Source organism: Teleopsis dalmanni, chromosome 1 (genome assembly GCF_002237135.1).
Source record: "Teleopsis dalmanni isolate 2A chromosome 1, ASM223713v2, whole genome shotgun sequence".
Classification (NCBI taxonomy): domain Eukaryota; kingdom Metazoa; phylum Arthropoda; class Insecta; order Diptera; family Diopsidae; genus Teleopsis; species Teleopsis dalmanni.
The window spans coordinates 59,840,149-59,847,347 of NC_051846.1; positions in this window are offsets into that span (position 1 = coordinate 59,840,149).

Consider the following 7,199-nt stretch of genomic DNA (forward strand, 5'->3'; position numbering starts at 1 on the left):
TACTTCTTAAATAAAATATAAATGCAATACGTGTTTTATTGCTTCGATTCAGCAACCAAACGCTCACACACTGTAACTAAATCAATAATAAATCATATTAACTCAACGAATGAGCGCGAAAAGTGATCACTCCGCAACTGTTTTGTTTATTTTTAGTCCGAAAAATTTAAATTTATATATAAATATAAAATTTTAAATAATTAAATGAACAAACTGCATATATATTGAAAAACTATTATATGAGCGTGTTTACGTAATGAATTATGTTCGTACAGTAGTTTATTTAGGTCACATCAATAATTTTATTCACTACTTTAACAATTAATAACACTATAAAAAAATTTACTTAATAAAGAAATAAATGAAAAACAAATAAAACTGCACGACACGAAAACCCGACCGATCATCACTCTTGCTCACACATGAAGAAGCAAAAACTTGCCAACAGATAAAAAGAAGCCCACACACAGTGGTTGCCAAATTAATATATGTAATTTTAAACATTTCTTCCACCTAGACGTGGAGATACGACCGGATCTTTCGTCTATATTATTGCTCACTTCAGAACGTCCTTCAATGTCGATTGGTAAAACAGAAATCTTCGTGATTGGCCGTTTCACAATGGCTGATTGTGTTTTGATGGTTACAACACCAACAGCACCGTCCATGCCAGAATGGGCTTGGATAATACGGCCAAGCAACCAGGAGCTTGGAGGCAGTCATTCATCTCGAATTAGAACCAGTCAGGCAGCGACAAGTTGCGACAGGCTGCGACATTTCTTTGTCTCTTATTCCATTTGTTTCTAGCATGTAATTGTGTTAACTATTCTTGGGACCAACGGCGCCAAAAGTCTTGATACATCTGACTCAACATTTTCCATCGGAATAGTACACTAATCTTTGTATTTAGTAAACTATATTCCAATCAAAAAATGTCCTGGTGTCAACGCTGATAAGTCCTTGGGGTCGTTAGATAGAACCGTAAGCGGCCGCGAGTTTAAACAATTTTCGACTTGTTTTAGTAACGTGTAAAATTCTTCAAAAGTTAAAGTTGCCGTGTTTACTACACGTTTAAGATGAAATTTCATGCTTTTTACTCCTGCCTCCCATAGGCCACCGAAATGAGGCACTGCGGGCAGTATAAAGTGTCAATTTATGCAAACTGTTGATGCAAACACAGACCCAGCTTCAATTTGTTTTTTAAATAATTTAATTTTATCTTTCATTAAAGCCTTAGCACCGACAAAAGATGTACCACGATCGCTGTACATATCTGAGCATATGCCACGGACTGATACAAATCGCCTTAAAGCTGCTAGAAATGTTTCAGATGTATTATCACTCACAAGTTCCAAATGAATAGCTCGTGTAATAAAACATATAAATAGAACCACATACCCCTTGTAAATACGATGGCCTCTCCCTCTTGTTGCTCTCACATTAAATGGACCAGCGTAATCCATGCCAGTGTGCATGAATGGTTATGATGTGTTACATCGGGCTGGAGGTAAGTTACCCATAATTTGTGCTTGCGGTAGATAGGCTTGATGAAAACATGGAATGCATTTGTTAATCACTCTCTTCACAGCGGATCTTCCGTCAATAATCTAAAACTGCTGTCGCATATATGCTAATGTTGTTTGAGTTCCGCCATGTAATGTTCGATTATGAGCTTGATTAATAATCAACGTAGTAAAATCATGACGTTTTGGTAATATCATTGGACATCGTTCATCTGAAGAAATAATTCCGTCGGAATCAAGCTTCGGGTTCAATTTAAAAAGTTTACTTGATTTTAATTGGATTGCCTTTCTGTAAAGCAACATAATCGTTGATAAACTCGTTCTTTTATACAATTGTTGCCATGTGCAGAAACTTTTATATCGATGCATCTTTTTTTGACACGTATGAATAAAACGTAGGCATTGCGCCACGACTACAAGTAGTTTGTCAAGAGTCGCATATCGTCCAAATATTTCCCATACTTCTGTTGATAACTGGGTAGCTAAGGAGTTGATCTCTTTTTTCTCAGGTAAACTGTCAGACATTTAGTGGTTAGGCCACATTTAAGCGAAGCCAAGATGGTCCGTACCACCACATTGAATTATCTTTTAGCTGCGAAACTGTACTGATTCGTTTTTTTTTTTTTTGAATTTTATTTTGATTTTTATTGAATCTTATGAAAATCAACTTAGAACTAACAATAAATTATCGCTGCTAATTGCTTTATTAAAATATTTGAAAAAAAGAAAAATAGATAATTAATTGTCCTTAGCCAAAGCTTCGTCCAATTTATTTACCATGTTGGGCGTTATTCTTGAATAGCCGGGTTTATATAGTTTCTTTTGAGTCGCTGAGTACCAGCGCTTTGGGTAAGGTTGCTTGCAAGTGGATTTTGAGGGTTCCTGAGTTTGATTTTGTACTTTTGTGTGTTGCTGATAATTACATCTGTGACTGTGTCAATTCGAAGATCTCTATGAATATTTGCGTTTTTTGTATATCAGGGGGCACCGACTATTTGCCGGAGAATTTTAAATTGAACTTTTGGGACATTTTCAATGTTTGATGGAGAAGCAGAGCTCCAGAGTTCAATTCCATACGTCCATATGGGTGTTATCATTGTTTTGTAAAGTTGCACTTTATAGGTGAGAATAAGTTTAGAATTTTTGTTTATCAGCCAGTTGAGTTCTTGTTGTTTGAGTTTAATTTGGGTTACTTTGGTTTCTACGTAAGCCTTCGGTCGAGGTGCATTCCTAAGTATTTTGTGTCATTGCATTGTGGTATTACTTTTTCATTAATACGAAGGGCAGGGCAGGTATCTCGTCGTAGAGTGAAAGTTATGTGTACACTTTTCGATTCGTTAACTTTTATTCTCCAGAGATCGAACCATTTTTGCAGTTTATTGAGATGGTCTTGAACTGATTTTATGGCTGTGAATGGGTCGTCACTATGGCTGAGTATGGCAGTGTCATCCGCAAATGTTGATGTTGTTGTACAGTCACTTGTTGGCATGTCAGGTACAGCAAGGGGCCCAGTACACTACCTTGGGGTACACCGGCCATAATGGGGAAGGCATTGGAGACAAAAGAATTTTGTTTCATAACAAATCTTTTATTTGAGAGGCAGTTTTTGATAACTAAGGATATATTGTATGGTAAATGTTTCTCAAGTTTCCAAAACAATTCTTCGTGCCAAACTTTGTAAAGGCTTAGGTTATGTCTAGAAAGAAACCTGAACAATACTGCCTCTTCTCAAACGTTTCCTTAATTACTCGTACTATGCGATGTACTTGTTCTATTGTGTTGTGTTTTTCTCTAAATCCAAATTGGTGGTTAGGTATTATTCTTTTTTTATTTATGTAGGGCATCAGTTGTTTTATAAAAAGTTTTTCAAATAATTTTGAGAGAATTGGAAGTAGACTTATGGGTCCATATGAGGTGACTTGAGCGGGGTCCTTATCGGGCTTGGGTATCATCATGATTTTGGATTGCTTCCAGTCGTTTGGAAAATATACAGTCCTTAAAATAGCGTTATAAATAAAAAGTAGTTGGTCTTTGGCGATTTGTGGGATCCCTTTCAGCACTTTCGCTGTAATTAGGTCGTAACCTGGGGCTTTTTTGGTATTTAAATATTTGATTTCGCTTTTTAGTGGTTTTTTACTGAAGCAAATTGCCATATTGTCGTTTCGTGTGAGTCAAGTTTTGTTAAAGTAGAAAAGCAGTGCTCTGTGTATAACGGGCTTTTTCTTGAGTTTAGTGGCTTTCCAAAGGGAGTGGTTTGTTATTTGCGTTGAAGACAACTGTGAAGTAAAATTTTCGTATTCTATGCGATTTTTTTCTTTGAGTAATCTCTGAAGTGCTGTCGTCAGATTCTTGAGTTGTCTTTTAATTCGGGGAAATCTTTGTTGTTCCCATTGGCGTCGTACTTGTCGTTTCTCCTGTATAAGGATTGCAAATTCGTTGAATGTATGGTAGTTTATAGGTCTATGGGGTATTGGGAGTGGGGTTGATATTCAAGTGGTTTGTTGAAGTACAGCTGTGAAGTCCTGAACGGCCTTGTCAATTTCAATGTTTGATTTTAGGGAAGTGTCGGTGATAATATGTGAGCTAATATATTTTTTAAATTTTAGCTAATTTGTGTGCTGGTTTGTGAGTTTTTCTTCGTTTTTTTGGATTGACTACTGTTGTGTTTCTAATCAGAATAAACGTCGGCGTGTGATCAGAGGAGAGTTCTAAGGATGCCTCGGTAGCAATTTGATCTCTTTTTAAATTCTTTGTTACCGCAAAATCAATGACATCTGGAGTTTTTTTCCGATCTGAAGGCCAGTATGTTTGTTGGCCAGTGGAGGATATGTTAAGATCAAGTTTTGATATCATGTTCATTAAGGATTTTCCTTTTGGTGATATAAGTCTTGAGCCCCAGAATATATGTATGGCATTGAAGTCGCCGGCCGTTATGAACCTGGGTCCAAGCTTTGTAAAATATTCTTCGAATTGAAGTTCCGTTATTTTATATTTTGGTGGACAATAAATTGAGGTTATAGACAGACCTTTTATGTACTTTTCTAGACATATTGTAAAGTTACTCTTCGGAAAAATAAAAGACGCGTCGCTTTGAGTGTTTGTACAAGACTGATTTTTATTTATCTTTAATTCTTAAATCTAACATTGTTTCTTAATACTAATTTCCAATAGAATCTTATGTACTGATTCTATTGGTTAATACTTATAATACTTACGTCTAATTGGTTAACCCAAATTAGACGTATATAATATTTTTACAGAAATATCTTATCAATAAATGGTGTAATATTTACTAATGCAAGTGTTCTACATATGGTTTCACTTGAAACCGTTTATTCTATTGACACAGTTTTGACTTATGCATATTGCACATATGGTGCAATGTGCGGCTTAGTTATTTGTCATCAAAGCAATGATAAAATGAAGGCTCATATTATTTGACAATAATTTGTCGTTAATTTTATTAAAATAGAACTGTGTCAATATTTACTTTAAAATATTCAGAACACTTGAACGTTTTATGATATTTGTGGTCTCATACCCATATCACATTACAACCTTATTTTTTAAAAGAAAAAAAAAATTTTTGGTTAAAAAATAAATTTTTTTTTTGTGTAAGTATATTTATTATATCATCATTTCTTTAATAGAACTTGAACTTGCAAAACTAATAAGTTTTTTATTAATAATTAAAAGTTATTAATGATAATTTAAGTAATTGCATTTATTTGTGCAGGTAGTATTATTTGAAATTGTATATTACATTATATTTACTGTACTTCTTTTTTTTTCTTACACTATTATTTATTACTAATGACTAACATACTAATAATTATACATTATATAAAGCTTTTAATATTATATATAAATAATAATAATTGTACTTGATGATATTTATTAATAATAATTATGTTTTAAATAGTTTTGTATTAAATTTATGTATTACTTTATTTTCTTTACCGTCATTTATCGTTACATTAGTGCCATTAATATCTATTACTTCGAAGGGGCCTAGTGCCTTTTCTTTTATTCTGAGATTTTACTAATACTTTATCTCCTATTTCTAATTTAATTGGATTATTATTAGAACTAGTTTGTTTTTGTCTTTTAACTTTGTCATCATGTGTGAACTTTCTAGCTTTTTCAATCGATACTTTGAGACGAGCTTTCAGTTCGTTCGCGTAATTTTCTAAATTGAATTTACCTATATCATCCTTGAGTTTTTCATCAGGAAGTGAGGGTAGTTTGGCAAAAACAAGTTCATGTGGCGTATAGCCAGTGTCTATGTGAGGTGAGGTATTATATGCAAAAGCATAGTATGGTATCCATCTGTCCCATTCTTCTTCTTCAGTAAAATTTAAAAGATATTCATTGAGGACTCTATGATTCCTCTCTATGGTGCCAATTGTTTCATGGTGGTAAGGAGTTGAGAATACTTGTTTTATATCTAGTAATTCTGTGATTTTTGTGAATAATTCATTTACAAACTCGGTTCCTCTGTCTGATTTGAGTATTTTAAATAAACCGAATTTTAATATTAGTTGTTCAAATGTGTTAGCTACTGTATATACTTCTTTTATTTACTATTGGATATGCAATGATAAATCTATTGAATTCACATTGCATTGTGAGAATATATCTAATTCCATTTGAAGGTCGAAGAGGGCATACAATGTCAATTTCTACTGTTTCGAAAACGTTTGTAGGTGTTGTTGTAATTTCTAACTGTTCTTTTGTATGTTTTGTCTGTTTATTGATATGACATTTATGACATATACTGATATATTTATGAACCATTTGTTTCATTTTGCTCCATGTATACCGTTGTTTTAATTTTATGAACGTTTTCCTTACACCTAGGTGTCCGCTGTAAGGAGTATTATGATATTCTTCAATGAGTCTGTATCTTTTTATTGTATCCGCGATTTGTTCCGGGCTTTTGTAAATTAATATTTGGAGACGTTTTTTATTCTTATTTCTTCGTTGCAACGTATTTATAAAATTCTTAAATTCTTCTTTTGCCATGGCATCAAATATTGTATCTTCTTGTGCTAGCGCTAATTCATAGATTTTAAAATTTTCTATTTTGGATATGAGTTTCTCCATAATCGAAATCGGCTTCTTAGGTACCTCGCTCATTTCCACTTTTACAGCAATAGAGTTGATCAGGCTCATAGGAACGTGTGTTTCCAGTAGGATTATCATTCTTTTTTATCGCGCGTTTTGTGTTATTCCTCATTGCAACATATACTCGAGTATCGTCTCTTGTTTCTAATTGTCTCATTAATTCTTCTTCATTACCCGGGCTTAATATCTTTGATACATTTTCGTCGTTTTTGAGCGGTATAAGAGCTTTTAAAGTGTTGGTATATATCTTGATTCTAGATAGTGCATCTGCATTTGTGTTTATCTTCCCTTTTTTGTATATAATTTCAAAACCATAATCTGACAAGTGTATTCTTATTCTTGTCATTTTGGATGAGGGGTTCTTATGGACGAATAGAGAAATTAGGAGTATATGGTCTTTTATAATAAAAAAACGTTTGCCATAAACATATGGGCGAAAATAATTGATTGCCCAATGTATTCCTAACAATTCCTTCTCTATAATTGGCTTATTTAAGTCGTGTTTTTGGAAAGCTTTGCTTGCATAACAAATTGGAAGGTCAGATCCAA